The 19778-nt window shown below is 34.3% G+C and overlaps 1 protein-coding gene across 1 annotated transcript in view; it reads right to left on the reverse strand.

Moving 5' to 3' along the window:
* LOC118201189 (uncharacterized) overlaps positions 1–8786 on the reverse strand; it is a 40242-nt gene extending 31456 nt beyond the window's left edge. The window contains exon 1 of the mRNA XM_085814015.1: positions 8004–8786. The gene's annotated coding sequence lies outside the window, so the exon portion shown is untranslated. The remainder of the gene's footprint in view (positions 1–8003) is intronic.
* Between the last annotated feature and the right edge of the window lie 10992 nt (positions 8787–19778).

Here is a 19778-nt window from a genome sequence, read left to right on the forward strand (position 1 = left end):
AAATATTTTACCTACAAATGTTTTAAATGTCCTGTTTGATAACCCATATTCTTCATTATCTTTATACACCGCTAGTTTCCAAGACAATAAAGCCTTTTATAGTATCGGAAGAGGTATTTTATCCCATTGCTCTTCGAGCAGCTTTCTCAAGCCTAAGGAGGTTGTAAGTCAATGCTTGGAAAACCCGCTTTTTAAAAGTCCCAAGCGCAAAAATACAGTGGTGATAGATCAGGAGATTTAGTAGGATATGACTGAAGGGTTACGGCCTTGATATACGTTTCTTGTTCCAATTTCTCCAGAAAATTAACAGCCGATTTTGACTAGTCGCTGCTCGCTTTGTCTTGATGCCGTTCTACTGCGTGATGACACTATGGGTAAAGAGAAGGTATTTCGTATTTGAAAATAGGGTATAACAATATGTTCCTGATAATTTGTGGAGTTGACCTTAACAGTTTTCTGCGCTCTCTTTAATTTGTATTTGCCGTTACATCAAAAGCCAGCAACAATCTTAAATCCATCAGAAAAACTTTCTTTAGATTCCTTGAACCTTGTTTTAAGATCTTGCCTCCTTTTTAATGATAATAAATGGATCTCTTTTTATTGCACTCATTTAAGTATACCCAAGATTCGTCTATATGTCTTGGGAAAAAAAAAAAAAAAAAAAAAGATGCACGATGCACATTAGGTTTTTTTTCTTTTTTCTTTTTTTGCCTTTTTACGATTCAAATCAGCACTAATTACTTTGTTTTCAGTTGACACTGAGCATTTTAATGATTTTGAAACTGTCCTTTGACTTGCCGGATTTTCTTTTAACATTAAAAATATTACTTTTGCAACATTCAAAGCCCTCCGTTTTTTTTCCTTGGATACGTATTTAGAACAATGTTTCCATTTGAAGGTGAATTTAGACAATTTTTCCCTTTCTTGTTGACAACATTACCTACCGCAGTTTTAGATATCGAAAGTGATTTCGACCTTTCTGATAAGCCACGTTCTGGGCGACCATCTTTGATCGACGATGATGTTTTTAAAACCATGTTGGAGTAAGATCCTTTTCTAAAAACATCAGAGATCGCAAAAAACCTTAATTCAGCTCAGCAAACCATTTCGGACCATTTTCGGAAGATAAGATTGGTGTGAAAATATTCAAGATGGGTGCCACATGAATTAAGTCAGAAGAGTTTGGATGATCGGGTCGTCATATGCACATCTCTGCTTGCTCCGAACAAAATGAAGCCCTGCTTGAACCGGATGATAACTGGGAATGAAAAGTGGATCACCGCGGAAACATCGTAAGAGAAATGGCACAGAAAATCTAGCCCTCCCTCCTCAAAACAAATTTGCTCCTGAATAAGGAGAATGTTGTGTATATGGTGGGGCATTCGAGGACCAGTACATTATGAGCTTTTAAAATCGAACTAAAAGCTCAATTCGGAGAAGTATTGTCAGCAAGTGGACAATTTAAAGACAGCAGTCCAAGAAAAGAGGCTGGCGATGTTCAATAGGAATAACATCCTGCTGAATCATCATCATGCCAAGCCACATGCTGCTTTGGGGACTCGTCAAAAAATTGCAGAACTAGGCTGGAAATTCTGTTGCATCCACCATATTTCCCGGCTTAGCATTCTACGACAATCCCTTGTTTTTGCCATTACAAAATTTTTTGAAGAGCAAAAAATTAAAAAATGACGAAAATATCAAAAAAGCACCGTCAATTTTTCGCAACAAAAGATACAACATTTTAAAAAAAAATGGGATATACAAATCTCACGCTGGCAAGAAGTCATTGATAATAATGGCAAGAAAAATCTGAGCTTAAATTATTGTGTGTGCGTGTGTATATATATATATATACATACGAATTTACGAATCCATGCATTTTAGTTCACAGAAGGGAAAATAATAAAAAAGAAAATTCCTACATGCGAATAGAAGAAATTTATTTCTTATAACCAATCTAACAAAGTAAGTATATGACGTCATCTTTACTTTAAATCGTCCGACGATGCATTAGATTGTGTTGGGTTGTTTTCAGTTTATTTGAATTGCTCTTAATTTTGATTTAAAATCGTATCCTTTCTACCAGAACTAAGATTATTATTTAAGACAACCTATCCATCAACTTAAAAAAAAATCGGTAAAATATTTCAGAGATTAAAAATAAACTTCGATCCGAAAAATTAATTTAAAAAGGCAAAGATCGAAGTTCTTCGATGATTAGTTTCACCGTTAAACAAAGATACGTGAGAAAATTTGAAAAAAAAATTGTTCATCATTAAAAAAGACGTGATAAATAATAAATCAATATCGAATTAGAAAGTAATTGTGAAGAAATATTTTGTAAGTAAGCAATTGGGCATTTCAAACTTGAACTCCTAATTTTGCTCAAAAATATATATTAATCAACTTTTGAAGGAACACATGTCAGTAAAAGAATTAGCTACTTTATCTGAAAAAATAAAGTTTTTATTTAACATGAAATTTTTGATCGCCAATGGAGAACTTTTGAACGAATAGGATTGCAAATAATGAAACGTTTTGATGAAATTTTAAAATTTCATGAAATCTCAAAAGCATCTCTGTATTGCCAAATATAGTTAAATTTGTATATTTTCAGTTATTCACCTGAACCAATTTTTTTTATCCTTATGTGCACTCCAATCCAAAATTATCTCTACATGCATGAAATCACCGATTTTTCGCGGATTTACATACATGAAATTACGAATTGTGGACAATAATTTTATGAATTTGTCTGGAATGATACGTAACATCATAATACGTAAACACAAAGAAATTTGAGAGCACTGTATATGATATAAAACTATAGCATGAAACAATAAAAGCGGTAATAATACGTTGGAGAATTCAGTAAAAAAATTGAAAAAAATTCAGGCTTATGATTTTAATATGAAATGTTATCTCCCCTGACTTGTATACATATATCACAAAGTGTTTTCATACTATTAATAACGTTATTAATCACAAATGAAAAATCTAGTCTCTCTCTCCTTCAGCAGTGCGGTTTTCTGGGCTCTACATCTCTAGAAGGAAGATGTCTTCGATCAACCTGGTTTTTCAAGGTAGTTTCATAAGTTTTCTATCTGGTTAAGTTCAGCAGATTTTGCTGGCCACGATATTCTCTCAATGTCTTCACTTTCAAGGAATTCGTTAACCAAGTTTGCTCGATATGGACAAGCATTTTCGTCCATAAATAAAACATATCCATATGCACTTCTGAAAACTCTTACACAAGTTTCTAAGACCTCATCCCCAACTCCCTTGTCGGTCTCAGATCCGCTGTTGAAAACGTGTAGGAGAATACGTCCATCGATCATTATTCCTTTCCTTACCATCATAAGCGCATTACCGAACAGTCAATGATATTCGAAGGAAGATTTCGCATTCCTGATTCCTTCGAGAGTCAAAAGTTTAGAGTCAGAAGTTAAACGTTTAGAGACATTAGGTTATTTCGAAGCAGGAGATATAAAAAATAAGCAATGCTCTGAAAATCAATCAATTAATGAGTATTTTTACAAAAAAGAGCTTTTCGATTATAAAACAAAACAAGGCGAGTTAGGAAGAAACGTTTTGATACCTGGTAATGATTTCTTTTACACGATAATGCTCGGCTCCATAAAGCATTATCTATACAATATTTTGCTAAGCATTCAACTGCAATAATAAATCACCCACCATATTCTCTCCACTTACCTCAAAGTGATTTTTTCTTTTTTTCCGAAGCTTAAGAAGGCTATAAAAGGACAGAAACTTCAAAACGTCACGGTTATTAAACCAAATGTTAAACTTATTTTGCAAACAATTAGTTCCAATGGCTATGAACAGTGTTTTGATGACCCGAAGGAACGTTAAGAAAATTTTATAGACTCATTTGGCGATTATTTTGAAGGACATAAATTTATCTGAAGGTTAGTAATCTTTTTATTATTTATAAGAAAATGTCCGACTGCATTTTGGACTCACCCTTGTACGTAATTTTTGCTAACTTTTCGTTATTCATTATTTTATATTTTCGTTGCATGAATCGATTAACTTGTAGAATTTCCAAGTTTTCAAAATTGAATTTTCAAAGTTGCCATAAAGCGCTGCACCGCCAAATCTCGTTATTTTTCACATTTTTTAAAATTGTTTATTGATAGAATGTTAGCAACTAAAACATTTTACTATTATACATTTCTCGATGTGCAGATTCAAGTATATTTTCTTTTCAGAAAAACCGAGATTTCAGATTTGGAAGACTTTCCTTGTACAGGGGAACTGGATCAAAAATAGATTCTAGTATTTGACCTGAATAAACAAATGAGCAGAGACACACCATTATATATATTCCGCTTATTTAACAGACAATTTAGTACCCCGCGATAACTAGCGAGCATTAAGGGCTGATCGCATTCACATACAATGCCGCAACTTTAAGTCAATAAATATTTTCTAGAATTCTTCTTAGGTGATTAGGTAACCGTCTTCAATCTACAGTTTGAGTGAGCAACCAAGTAGAAACCCATTTTCGCTCATATTGGAAATAATATGGTTTTTGATCTCTGCATTCAACTTTTCTAGAGGTAAAATGTTACCAATATCTTTTCGAATTACTTCTATAGCATATTTGTAGGAAATTTTGCGGTTGTTTCTAGGTTTGACATGTCTGATAGCCACATAATTGAAAAGCTAACAGGATTAAAGTAGATTTCTTCTCTTATATTTGACGCAAGACATATCCTTGTGCAATAACATGCTGGCCGGGGATCATTCAGATTTTCTGCTTTAGCCTGAAAAAGGTTTGGCTTTAGTTTTAGATTTGATTTCGAGACTGTTTCCTTCCAAGGACATATAACATGAAGCTCTGAAGCCATCTAATTTTTGTTAGGTATCAAATAAATTAAACAACAATAAAAGCTTAGCTGATACCGAATGAATACAATTACTGATGAGTAAAACTATGATCCAAGTCTTATTTTCAATATTTTCTTAAATATCAAAGCATCACTGAGAAATATATATTGTTATCAAATAGTTCTGTTTGTTTGGTCTTGTATTTGATCGTTTCATTGCATGATGTCCTGTTATTAGATGGAAGATTTAACTGGTTAAGGCAAGGCAATTCGAGGGTTATCTGGCTTAGAGGGACGGATGCAAGACTTAATAAGGGCATCTAGCTGGTATACACATTACACACGAAGAAAACCACGAAAGCTCTCATGCAGCAGCCCGTCCACCGAAATTCGAGCCCGGATCGAACTACCATCGTTCAGCGACTTTACCCGCTCATCAGCTGGAAGGCTTTTAATTGGAAGTCAGCTAAATGATACTAGGCTGCATATATTAGCGATAGCTTCCTGTTTTATAAGATAATGGCTTTTTTCACAAAACAGGAAGCGTACCAACTCAAAAACTAATTAAGATAATGGATACGCCCCTTTAGAAGCTAGATTTTAAAACTATAACGAAGACAGTATATGCCTCGATATAGTATACATGACTAAAGCAAACTTTGCAAGAATTGTATGATTAATTTCATAGCAGAAAAAAAAAATGCGCGAAAATGTCGAAATCAAATACTAAGGTGATACTATTGCATTTTTTAACAGAGGACTTATTCACCACGAATATTTCCCTGAAAATAAATCAATCCATCAGTATTTTTACAAGAAAGGGCTTGTATGGGGTCGAGCATTAAGTTACAGGCTTGGTTTAAATTAAATTAAGCATTAAGTTACAGGTTAAGAAACAGGTTTGGTTTGGTTTGGTTTATTAGATTACGGCAAAGCACTCGAAGGCTATCTGCCTTAAGGGAGGGTTGCCTTCGTGGAGAACTTTTTAAGGGAAACTAGCTCGTATACACGTTACACATGGGAAAAACCACGAAAACACGCATGCAGCTAGCCCGTTAGCGGGATCCGAACCTCGGACCGAACTACCAGTGTTCAGCGACGTTACCGCTCAGCCGCTGGTGGGCACGGTTAAGAAACAGGGCAAGAACAAAAGTTTTGATATATAGGGCAATAATTTCTTTTAATGCTCGACCCCATACAAGCATTATCTGTACAACAACAATATCTTGCTAAGCATTCTGTTGCAATGATAAATCAACGTGAAAGCAGGTGAAACAAAGAAAAGACCCCCAGAATTATTAAGATGAAAAGAAAACTGTAAATATTTTGAAATTTTTCTAAATATAAATACAATATATTTGTTAATTAGAAGTTAAGGTACCTCTCCCGCCTTTCTAGCATACCTTCGGGCTGTGGTGGTCTGCACTCTGGGCGCGTATTCTAGAGGTCCGTGGTTCGATTCCCGAAGACGTTGCTCATTTTTCATCTTGCCTGCTTCCAAAAAATACCTAATGTCTCTACAAAGTTAGTCAAAAGTATGTTAGTAAAGATTGCACTTGATAATTCTGTCGCAAAATTTCGGGATATACAAAAAGTCTTGGGTTCATATACTTAAGATTTTTTTAATATTTCAAGATTCTCAACTGTCAAAGAGGATAATTAAGAAAATTCGGGACTAATAATTCGCGACTTTTGGGCTAATAATTATTCCAAACATATCGCAAGTTAGAGGGATCGACAGGTTCTTTTAATATGATCAAAACAAGTGCTCCGGTGGAAAAAGAAAATCTTGAAGTGTTCAGATTTTAACTGTCATCCAAAAACATTTGTTGAGCTTTTTTTTTTTTACGCTTTCGCTGAGCTTGCAGTCTACCAGTCTGTTGATGCAGTCACTCCTCGTAACCCATTTCTTTTTGTGTTTTTAGCTTTAATATTAAGCATCATTTTCTCCGTATTAACATCATATACAATTCAACTTCACAAAATTTTTAAAAGCAGCATAGCAGCATGTTTAGAATTCCTGATGCAGCGTTTAGTGTTCGCATACATTTTTCTATTTTTTTCTCAAACTTTTCTCAGTTCATCATATCAATGTTCAGTTTTCTTAGTAATATAGCTTAAAAAATATATTTTTTTGACTTTTTATTATTAACGTTTCGTGTGTTAAATTTATTAAGTGTCATGTTCTTCGCAATTATGCTACATAAAATTCAATTCAACAGTAAAATCACAAAATGTTTGAAAATAGCATATCTTTAGAATTTCCGATAGACAGTCTCGTGCGCTGGAGATAAAAATGTTTGATGAAAAGAATTGTACAGTGTTGCCATTGCTCACTTTCCTATCGTTGAGCTTGTTAATCAAAAATTCATTAAAGTTTTAGGAAACATGAAATATAAAATTCGAAATTTAATATCCAGGCTTCCAGGTACACATATTCGTGCGGAGGAGTACGTAATTAAAAGATTTATACCCCTAGGAACCGTCGTTTTTTTTATAATACGAGGAACATACATATATACAAGCAGATTTTTCGATTATTTAATTTCTCTAAAAATAATAGAGGGCGATAATATTTTGATGCAACAATTTGAAAAGTAATACAGCCCTTTATAGTGGGAAATTCGATAGAAGCAAATTCGAGTTTCGAAAATAATAGCGCATTTGGACTAATGCCTTTTTTGAGCTAAAAAATGCTTAAAACTTGACTAGTTCAAGAAGTAATCTTTGATAATTAAAATCTATTTCTAAAGAAACGAATAATCCAAGCTGTATAGGAAAAGCAGAGAAAATTTCCTAAGATAAGCCCAAAGAGAATGAATACAATTAAAATATGTGCATCGTAAAATAATTGATTGATCAGTATTCTCATATTAAGATAAACTTTATGCGAATGGTAGTGTAAGCTTTAAAAAATTTCAAATGTGTTTCATTCTTATCAGCTCCTTTTTTTAAACAATATTTTCAGAATGTCGAGAAATTCCAAAAGGGAATCTAGAATCTCGAGAAAATTGTTTCTTAATTCAAGAGCTCTCGAGTCTCAAAAAAGCATACAGTTAGAAAAAACAATCATTACATGTAAACACTTCCATTCTCGAATCATATACATATCCTTAAATTAAAAAAAAATTAAATAAATGATTATCTTACCTTTCTCCGAAGGTGTTTCATCCAAGAAGCTTCCAATAACGGCTGCGGAGATCTAAATGTATAAAGTAATATTTATACCCCGTCTCATCTGCATCCCAAATTATGCATCTGCTCTTGCCCCATCGGTGAATTCCGTTGTCGACATTTTCTTCCGATTTCCATGGCTCTGTTTTCCTGCAATTTTAACCTACATTAAGAATTTCCCAACAACTACCGCCATCGCCGCCTTCATTGCAGCTATACGTGAGGGCTGTACGATAGGAAGAGATAATAACACCATGTTGATTCATTTGTTTATAATAATGAGATTAAGGTTGGCATTTATAATTGCATAACATTATTTGATGCATGAGCATGATGTCTGAATACATAAATAAGGCTTTGAAGGCCAAAAAATCGTTTGGATAGTTATGAAAATGAACACTTTTGCCATCAGAAACGTATCTGAAGAGTAATTTTTATTATGCTATTAAAAAAAAATCTGATGTGTACACTACATGACTTCCTTGCATGGAATATTAAATTATACGCAATTTCCCCACATTTCATTTAAACATATTGAATTAACGGTTAAAGAATTTTGAATTCAATCTACTTCGTCGATAACGCTTAGACCACAATAGAATAAATGCACTCTTTTAAAGTTCATTATATTTAGTTTCCGTAGCCACACTTCGGCGCTACGTTCATTTAACAACATTAACATTCATTTTAAAATTCAGGGTGCACAAAAATTGTATCATGTGAAGAATTTCCATAAGTTCTATTCAAATACTATAATAAATCTAAAACGATATATAAAAGAAATTAAACAAATTAAAAAAACTTTTTCGCAGACGATTCAGCGCCGCTTACCTAATGCGCATGCGCTACTCATTAATTTAATTCTCACTTCGCGGCAAGGCAAAAATACATAAAATTCAAAATATTTTCATTAAAATTTTACAGTTATAGAAAAACATAAAACAACAAATACAGTTAAAACCATTAAAAAAATAATTTTTACAATTAAAGTTACAGTTATATAAAAATAAGCTAATAACTTAAATGTTAATTCCATAATGAAGTAAGCATAATTTAATTCGAAGTAATAAAGTAATAAAAGAAGACGTTAGTTTGTTGTTAGGAAGCTTAGTTTCTCTAGACTGGCAACAAATCCATTATTCTGGTAAGTTTTAAATGTAAACAAACATGGACGGCATAGTAATCAGAAATTAGGCTTAGCCGAACTTAAAAAACTTTTAAATTGTTGATAATTCTACAACTATAACATGCAGGTTAGCTAAAGGCATAAAAACCTTAATCGGAACTGAAGAACAACATAATTCAATCATTTTTAATGCAAAAAATGCACAATTTACCAACGTATAAGAATAAAAACAACTGAGCTCACTGAGCAGAGTAACAGAGTGGGTGTATACATATATATTTACATACTTTTCGTGTGGCCGATTTCAACCAAAAAGAAAGGTGCACAACTACATGTAACAGATAAAAAATTGCCGTTTTAATTTTTATGCTTAGATTCCATTTTAGCGTTAGGTTTAAGTTAAACAGCTACGATGCATATACAATTTGGAAATTAATGCTCAGAAATTCGAGGGTCAGATTATAAAATCATGCATGCAAGTTATTCAAATTAGCAGTGTCAAACGCCAGGAAAAGAATATACTTGCAATGATATTATCATATTTAACTCATATTTTTCTTCTCCTTTTTTTATCTGCTATCTTCTTCCTTTGATTCTTTCTTTGAAAAATGGCAGACACTGCGTAATTTCCCCCTTTCGATTATCAAGAGATATAATAACTAAAATTAAGGATAAATTGAGTAAATATGGTCCATTAAAATTTATGCGAGATTTGTAGTGTTAATTGGCAGTTATTTAGTTGTCTTCAGAGTTTAAACAAGTTATTGTTTCAACTTAGCCTTATTTCTTCATATTTTTCCACAATGTCTTCAAATAAACGGATTGTTCAATAAAGAGGACTCTAGTTTAATATTTTTTTGTAGACTAATGTTGAGCATTATTCCGATCTTTCGATGACTTAACGCAATTCTTCCCTATTAATTATTCTATCACAATTAATCAAAAATATATTTCATTCCAAAGAATGTAGTTGTATGCTAAAAAATTTTTGTTCTGTTGCACATTTTTAGCAGTATAGGAATTTTGCATCATTCTAAGCTATATTTAAACTCGAATAAAATATTTCCGGTCTCTCTTGAAATATTTATTAAAAATAAAATAAGACGGCAGCACCCAAAGTATTTAGTGCTGCCATCTAGAGGTGATTAGCTGTTCTAAACACTTATGCATCGTTTTCTCAGATTGCGGCATGATTCAATCCGTTGCGGACAAAGCACATTAACTTTTGAGCTAGTAGAAAACACATATAAAAATGATTTGCTGTATTGTATCCTAAATTATAACAGATTTTTTCTGATACTATATTTTAATGAATGACCTTTAGAAAATCGCCTGTATTCTGTTAAATAAGGTGGCTAACACATAAATTGAAATATAAGGTGTTAAGTTATATAAGGTGGCTAACACACAAATAAGCATACAGGTGGCTAAACACATAAATTGAAATTTGCACAGTTCGATCTTTCATATAGATTCGCGAAATTAAGCATCATTTTTTAATTTTCTTCTACATTCTTAGGCAACGTTTTCTCAGATCAAGTCAATATTTTCATACGCAAGTAATATAAAATGTTGTAAGGCTTCGAAAATATATGTAGGCATTTAAGATTATAAGTGGTTTGTCATATTTTATTTTTATAAAAAATATATTAACTCAAAAAGATTGGAGAGGGGGGGGCGAAGTTGACTTTTGTACCGAATTCATTTTTAGTAAGTATAGAACCACTGACCAACGAGGTAAGATGTTCAACACTGGTAGTTTATCCTAAGATCAGGTCGCGATATCTAAATAAGCCGCTTGTAAGAAGCCTTTTGAATTCCTCAGTTTCACGACGTCAATAAGAATCAACTTCATCTAGTAAACCACCCACGAAAGCATATCTTTTAATATAGGTATCTCTAGAGGTCTGTTATAATAAATAACTTAATCAAGTAACACATTTGGGTATTGATAGAAAAATAATTAAAAAAATCTTCTTCCTAGAAAAATAAATAAAGCTTTAATAAGTAAATTGTTAGCTGCTTAGCTAGGTATTGTAAATATGAAATAATTCTTCTAAGAAAAAACGTCATCCTGTAATCACGTATTTTCTAGCATATTTTAACCTCATTATTTCAAATATTTTACTGAAAGGTTAAATCACATTTTTAACAGTTAGATTAAGTTAGAACCGTGTTACGTTACGCTATCATATATTAATCATTCATACAATTTGGCAAGTGTTACCAGATTATAATGCGTAAAATGTGAAATCTTTAATTTATCTTCCACTTGATTACCTACAAAAATTTATTCTGTGATACTTCGACAATTGCTGATTGATTTGATCGTATTTATTCTTGTGCTGCACTTAAATTTCAAATTATTTCAATTTTCTGATATTATGTATTGAAAAACACAAACGTATTCATGCTATGCTCGCAGATATAAAGAACAAATCTGATGTGTACACCACATGACTTCCTTGTACGGAATATTAAATTATACGTATTTTTTCTCGCATTTCATTTAAACTTTATTGGATTGAATTAAATCTACTTCGTCGATAACGCATAAACCACAGAACAAAGGCACTCTTTAAAATTCACTATATTTGTTTACCATACCGACACTCTGGCGCTAGTTTCACTTAACAGCGTTATATTTCTTTCATATTATAACTCAGAATGAACAAAATTTATATCATTTGAAGAATTATCTAATCGTTGCCACATGTTCTATTCAAATACTATAATAAATATAAAATGATATATAAAAGAAATTAAGCAAACAATACAAAAAAAAATACACAGTTTTTCACAGATGATTCAGTATTTCTCATTCAATTAATTCAGTTATCACTTCGCGAAAAGGCAAAAATACATAAAAACTCAAAATATCTATATTAAAAATTACGAAGTAAATCTTAAACACTTATTTCCTCGAAAAAATTCCAGAAAGGATTAAGCATGATTTAATTGGCATTAATAAATGAAAGCGTTATTTTTGTTGTTGCGAAGCTAAGTTTCTCTAAATTGGCAACAAATCCACTAATCTGCTGTTTCAAATGTAAACAATCATGGCCGCCATAAAAAAAAGCCTTAGCGGCACTTAAACAACTTGTTTGAAATTGTTGATAATTCTAAAAATATTGCATACAGATTTACTAAAGGCATAAAAACCTTAACCGGAAGATAAAAACAACATCATTCAATCATTTTTAAAGCAAAAAATGTACAATTTACAAACATATAAGAGTAAAGAAACTGAGATCACTGAGCCGGGTAACAGAGTGGATATATATATAAGTATATTTATATACGAGGGCTATCCAGAAAGTAGATTACGTTTTGGAATAAAAAAATAAACAAAGTATAGGAAACAAATTTTATTATATACAGATGAAAGCCACACTCAAATACTACTTTTCTACATAGTCACCATACAAATTAAGGCATTTATCGTAGCGATGTAAGAGCTTGGAAATTCCTTCGTCGAAAAATTCGGCCGCCTGCGTCTTCAACCACTTCGTTACCTCTTCTTGCAGCTGTGCGTCGTCATCAAAACGCTGCATAGCCAGCCACTTCTTCATTGCTGGGAATAGGTGGAAGTCGCTCGGTGCCAGGTCGGGACTGTACGGCGGATGAGGAAACAACTCCCACTTAAAAGATTCAAGAACTTTACGAGTGACATTTGCCGTGTGGGGCCGGGCGTTGTCGTGAATCAACAAGATCTTAGAGCTCAACATTCCTCTGCGCTTGTTTTGAATTGCTCTTCTGAGTTTTTGGAGAGTTTGGCAATACCTTTGAGAGTTTATTGTAGTGCCTCTTTCCAGGAAGTCCACCAAAATTACACCTTTTCTGTCCCAAAAAACAGTCGCCATCATCTTCCTTGCCGACATTGTTTGCATGCATTTCTTGGGTTTTTGGGGAGAACTTGTGTGCCCCCACTGCATTGATTGCAATTTCGTTTCACAGTTCACATGTTTCACCCATGTTTCGTCACCAGTAACGATGCGATCGAGTAAAGAGTCACCATCCTTATGGTAAGCGTCCAAAAAGTTCAACGCTGCAGCCATTCGCTGATTTTTGTGGTCCTCTGTCAAGATTTTTGGAATCCATCTTGCACAAAACTTGTGGTAACCAAGCTTTTCGCTGATGATTTCGTGCAACAAACTTCGCGAAATTTGTGGAAAACTCAAAGAAAGTTCCGTTATTGTGAAATTTCGATTTTCACGGACTTTAGCATCGACTTTTTCGAGAAGTTCGGCGGTCACTATGCTGGGTCTCCCACTTCGATCTTCGTCGTGAACATTGGTTCGGCCATTTTGAAATCTTATGTCCCACTGACGCACTCCACCTTCAGCGATAATGTTGTCCCCATACACTTCACGAAGCTGCCGATAGATTTCTATCGGTTTACAGTTTTTTGCAGTCAGAAACCTTATTACTGAGCGCACCTCGCAGGATTTTCAATTAACGCAGACATTTCAAACCGTCACAGTATCTGAACGGAGCACAGCACGAACCTCTCACTAGCACGGCTAGATGCAGACTGAGCTGCGCAACGCTCTGACCCCAAGATGGCCGCGCTAGCCCCGCCCCTAGCGGACACAGACGGAAACGTAATCTACTTCCTGGATGGCCCTCGTACGTTTGGTGCGGCCGATTGCAACTAAAATACGAGGTGCACATCTATATATGTTATAGCAGTCCTATATACAAAATTCTGAGGCTACTCGTTTTTGAGTTATGCGAGATACGTACGTACGTACGCACGTACGTACATACGTTCGTACAGACGCCATGAAAAATTTTCTTCAGAATTAATTTTAAAGCAGTTTTATAATTTTTTTGGAGGAAACGAGTCTTTTATTCTGTCCTTACGTACAGATATCAAGCAAAAACATCGTTAAATTGCATTCGATAGCGGTCAAAATGGATATTTTCGTTGAAATATGCTGCCTGAAACTTTTCGAGTCCTTTTTACTTCGTACAAGAAAGTAAAAAAGGTGCTATCTTTGTTGTTGCGAAGCTTAGTTTCTCTAGATTGGCAACAAATCCGTTATTCTGCCAAGTTTCAAATGTAAATAAACATGGCCGCCGTTGCAAAAATACTTAGCCACACTTAAACAACTTTTAAATTGTTGATAACTCTAAAAATATTGCTAGCAGATTTACTAAAGGCATAAAAACCTTAACCGGAGGATAAGAACAACATAATTCAATAATTTTTAAAGCAAAAAATGCACAATTTACAAACATATAAATATATTTACAAACATATAAGAATAAAAAAAATTGAGATACGAGATTTGCAACCAAAATACGAGGTGCACATCTACATGTTATAGCAGTCCTATATACAAAATTTCAACGTTCTGAGGCTACTCGTTTCTGAAACTTTTCGCGATTACAATACTTCCTTTTTACTTCGTACAAGGAAGTAAAAAGATGCCTAAAATTGCTTCTACTTTGGTGATGCTAAAACAATAACACTACTCTGTAGAGCTTGAAAAGATTTTGAAAACAATAAACTATATTATCTTCCATGTTGGAGTTTCGATATGGAAAAGACAATGTGAATTTTAGTATAAAACTAGCAGGCAAGCCCGTCAGATGAACGGGCTGTGGCCCAAAATAAAATTTGTAAGTTTTATGTATACCTGAAAACAAATTCAAAAAAACATTTCAATATGAATAATATCAGTTCATTCTTTCCAAGCAACAAACCAACTCGTAAATTAATTTTTGCTGCCAAACCAGGAAACAAAACTTTTGACACTTCAGGTTAATATGTATGATATCAGAGATTAAATTTAATGGAATATAGCAAGTTTTTTTTTTTAATATCAGTAAAAGAATTAACGTGGCAATAACATACCGTGTCAATTATCCTAACCTGAAACAAAAAAGTTGTTGCCAACAGCAGCTATTTATTTAAAATGCTGACATTAACGAAACATTTTAGACATACAAAGAAGTCACTGTAGCGAATAGTTTATCCAACAGATGGCAGTATCTGCCAAGCTCCTTTGGTAATTGTCATTGCGCATGCGCAAGCGGAGTGTAAAAAGAAGTATGTTATTAGGAGAATGAGCTTTCGTTAATAATGTTGCTGCGCGTTTTCGCTGTGTAAATAAAAGTATATTTTTATATCATAGATGTTCTTTACTCTCTAATGCGAAGCACTAGGTTAGTGCACGAATCTCTTCTGATTCAGAAACCATTTTCAAACCGTGGATCACCACAATAAAAAGTGGCGTCCGCGACAGGACGCATTAGTTGGGTAAAGGACACTTTTGATGGTTTAACAGCAGAAATGGAAGCCTTGAAAGTAAGAAGAATACCACTGCGTGCAGCCTTCACGAAAGCATATAATAGCCTACATGGACATTTGAATGAGTCAGAATTGAACAGTGATGTTCTATTATCGTCCCTGGAAATCCTGGAAGATAAAGGAATTCGACTACAACAGTTGGATGAAGAAATATTGGATCTCCTATCAAAATCGAAAGAAGTCTCGCAAGAAGAATATACTAAAGAATTTGAGTCATGTGAGACTTACAAGGAGAAATTAATAGCAGCCAGGATGAAAGTGAAGCAAATCACTGTGAAACTAGAGAAAAATTTGCTGACTCATGCATCGGTAAATGAAACCAGAACTGTTGATTCAAGAACAACGGCAACGAATTTGAAGCTTCCGAAAATAAATTTGATTGAATTTACAGGTGATCCACGACAATGGTTGAATTTCTGGAATACCTTTAGTAAGATACACGAAGATCCAGTGCTAGATGATCATATGAAATTCGTATATCTGATCCAGGCTACTGCTGCCAAATCGAAAGCACGGGAAATAGTGCAGAGTTTCCCGACAACTAAAGAAAATTATCCGAAAGTCATTGAACATTTAAAGAATCGTTTTGGACGTGAAGATATTCTTATACAAGTGTACGTTCGGGATTTATTGAATCTTGTGTTGATAAATAATAATGCAACCAAAAAGGACTTTGCGCTATCATCGTTGTACGACAGTTTAGAAACAAAACTGCGTGCTCTGGAATCTCTCGGTGTGACTGAAGATAAATACGCTAGTGTTATTTTTCCGTTAGTTGAATCTTGCCTGCCCCCTGACATCTTACGCGTGTGGGAGAGGGAACGGGAGAGCTCGTCACAACAAGGTAAGAGCGATCTTGAATCTATTCTTCTGTTTTTGAAAAATGAAGTGATATCTGAAGAGAGAATTAAATTAGCGCGTTTTTCTTTTGATAAAAGTAGAAAATCTAAAAGTTACATTAATGATGAGTCTAATATTCCTACTTGTAATGATTTGTATACAGGAGACAAATTTAAAGAAAATGCTCCTATTAAGAAAGTTGAGGAATCGTGTTTATTTTGTGATAAGCCACATTTAACAGAAAAATGTTTTAAAGCTAGTACGCTTACATATCAGGATAAAAAAGATTTAATATTTAAGAAGGGTTTATGTCTATTATGCTTGAAGAAAAACCATATTTCTCGTAACTGTAAGTCCAAGCTTAAGTGTTTAATTTGCCAGAAAAGGCATTTGGCAGTAATGTGTCAACAAGTTCCTTCTCAATTGAAAGAGACTAAACAAGTAGAGCCTGTGGCGAAAAACGAGGTCAATGTTTTGGCTAGCAGATCCGCGAGCTCCGATGTGTTACTACAAACATTAATCGTAAGGGTAAAAAATGGCAACAGGGAAAGGATAGTCAGAGGGATTATAGATACGGGTTGCGAGAGAAGTTATTTAACGAAAGATATTACAGATTCTTTGAAATGTAACAGTGTTGGTGAAGTGAAATTAGTTCATAAATTATTCGGAGGTGTAGAAACAAAAGAAAAATTGCATTCTAAATATATAGTTAATTTGAGTAGCCTTGATAATAAATATGTATGTAGTGTGCATTGTTTAAGTGAATCTGTTATCTGTTCTGATGTTAAGAAAATACCTAAAGGTCCTTGGTTGAAAGAACTTCGTAAATTAAATATTCAAGTGTCAGATGTAGAGGGTAATGCTCTCGAAAACGAAAGTGACATTAAATTGTTGATAGGTTCTGATATTGCTGGAAAATTATTCACCGGAAATATTAAATGTTTACAAAGTGGTCCGGTCGCGATGGAAACAAGTTTGGGATGGATTTTAATGGGTAAAATTCCAGCGAAGGAATCTTCGGGTATAAATGATTCTCTTGCATGTGTTTCTTTATTGCTAAACGAAAGATCAGCAGAAAACTTGTGGAAGTTAGACGTTATTGGTATAAATGACCCAGTTGAATCTAAAACGAAAGCTGAAATTCATGAGGAGACCATGCAATATTTTGAGGAAAATTTGAATTTGGATTCAGACGGGAGATATGAAACTGCATTACCTTGGGTACTGGACCCCTCTCGCTTGTCTAATAATAAAACGTTGGCAGAAAAACGCCTGACTAATACGCGAAGGAAATTATTAGATTCGAATCAAATTAAAGTTTATCAGGAAGTATTTAAAACTTGGTTGAAGGAACGAATTATTGAAGAGGTAAATGAAGGCGAAGTAGATAGAGAGCACTATTTGCCTCATAGGCCGGTTTTTAAAGAATCTAGTGAAACTACGCGAGTAAGGCCAGTTTTTGATGCTTCGGCACACGCCAAAGGAGAACTTTCCTTAAATGATTGTCTTGAGAAAGGTCCCAACCTAATAGAAATAATTCCAACATTGTTGAATCGTTTTCGGAAATATCCTCTTGCAGTAATTTCAGACATTGAGAAAGCTTTCTTGCAGATTGGTATAAGAGAGAAGGATAGAGATTATTTGCGTTTCTTTTGGAAAGGTGCAGAAGAAGAGAATACTAAAATTTACAGACATTGTCGCGTGGTTTTTGGGCTTAACTGTAGTCCATTTTTGTTAGCCGCTACGTTGAACTATCATTTAAATCGTGCCCCTGATCAGTTTGCAGTTACAGCCAACATTTTGAAGGAGTCCTTCTATGTTGATAATTGCCTGACTAGTTTTAAGAATGTTGAAGAATTGAATAGATTTGTACTAGAATCGAGAATGTTATTGTCACTGGGAAAGTTTAATCTTAGAGGATGGCAGTCGAATTGTGAAACCGAAATAATTCCCAACTCTAAATTAGATACATTCGTTTGCGTTCTAGGGTTAAATTGGGATTTGAAGGATGATACTCTTTCTTGTAAAATTGAGTCACTAAAGAAAGAGGAGATTGTCGCGAGTAAACGAACACTCCTTTCTTGCGCGCATAAGTTATTTGACCCAGTAGGCTTCCTTTCTCCCGTTACCCTGTTCCCAAAGGTGATATTGCAAGAGTGTTGGAAATTACGATTAAATTGGGATCAAAAATTGCCAGAACATTTAGAAAAGAAGTCCATACAATGGGTAAAGGAAATGAAACTGCTGTCTGATGTCAAAATTCCTAGATGGCTTAATATTGACAGATCGGTTAACGAAGATGTAAGTCTTCATGTTTTCAGCGATGCCAGCAAGCATGCCTATGCTACCTGCATTTTCTTAAGAGTGAAGACCGAAAATAAGGTTTATTTAAATTTTGTGCAAGCACGCACTAGAGTTAAGCCTTTAAAGAGTATATCCATTCCTCGTTTGGAATTATTATCCTGCTTAATCGGAGCACGCTTGGGACGTATGGTCTTTTCAGATTTGAACATGCCAAATTTAAGAACATTCTTCTGGACTGACTCAACAACCGCTTTGTGCTGGATCCAGCGAGACGTACGGTGGGGAACTTTCGTTTGGAATCGTGTCCAAGAAATCAGAACACTTACAAAAATAGAAGATTGGCATTACATCCCTTCGGAGCTGAATGCCGCCGATCTCCCTTCTAGAGGCTGTTCAGTTAAACAGTTTTTGCTGTCGAAATGGTGGGAGGGCCCATCATGGCTATTAGAACCAGAATCGTCATGGTCAAGAGGCACCGATTTGACGGACGAAGAGATCATAAATTCAGAAAGGCGTAAATCAGTATTGACAACTCTTAACAAAGATTCTAAACCTGACAATTGGTATTACAGGTACTTTTCATCCATAAAGAAAATTGTACGCATGTTAGGTTGGATTCTTAGGTTTTACTTTAAATTACGAAGAATTACAAACGAAACCTCCAAAATTTTGTCAGTTTCGGAAGTTGAAAGAGCTGAGATAACTCTTATGTTATTGGTTCAAAGAGAATCATTTAAGAGTGTGAACGATGATAAAATTAAAGACCTCAGACCTATAGTTGATCGTGATGGTTTGATCAGAGCTAAAACCAATATTTCTTATCGCGACGATACTGATGACTTTAAGTTTCCTGTCATTTTGCCATCTGATCATGCAGTAGTAAACTTACTAATAATGAATGCACATAATGAGCTGCTGCATGCTGGTACTTCTATGGTGATGTCTCATTTGCGGGAAAAGTATTGGATCCTCAAAACTCGTAAGACAGTACGAAACTGCATTAGAAAATGTGTTAAATGTCAAAGATTTAAATCCAAAAGTTGTGATGTAACTCCAGGAATTTTGCCGAAAGATAGAGTACGTGATGCAAATGTTTTTGAGATAGTGGGTGTCGATCTGGCAGGACCCCTCTACCTTAAGGATGGTCGAAAAGCTTATATTG

The sequence above is a fragment of the Stegodyphus dumicola genome, chromosome 3, assembly GCF_044657685.1.
Source record: "Stegodyphus dumicola isolate Sdum_Otavi_A_Nest chromosome 3, ASM4465768v1".
In the NCBI taxonomy this organism is placed as follows: domain Eukaryota; kingdom Metazoa; phylum Arthropoda; class Arachnida; order Araneae; family Eresidae; genus Stegodyphus; species Stegodyphus dumicola.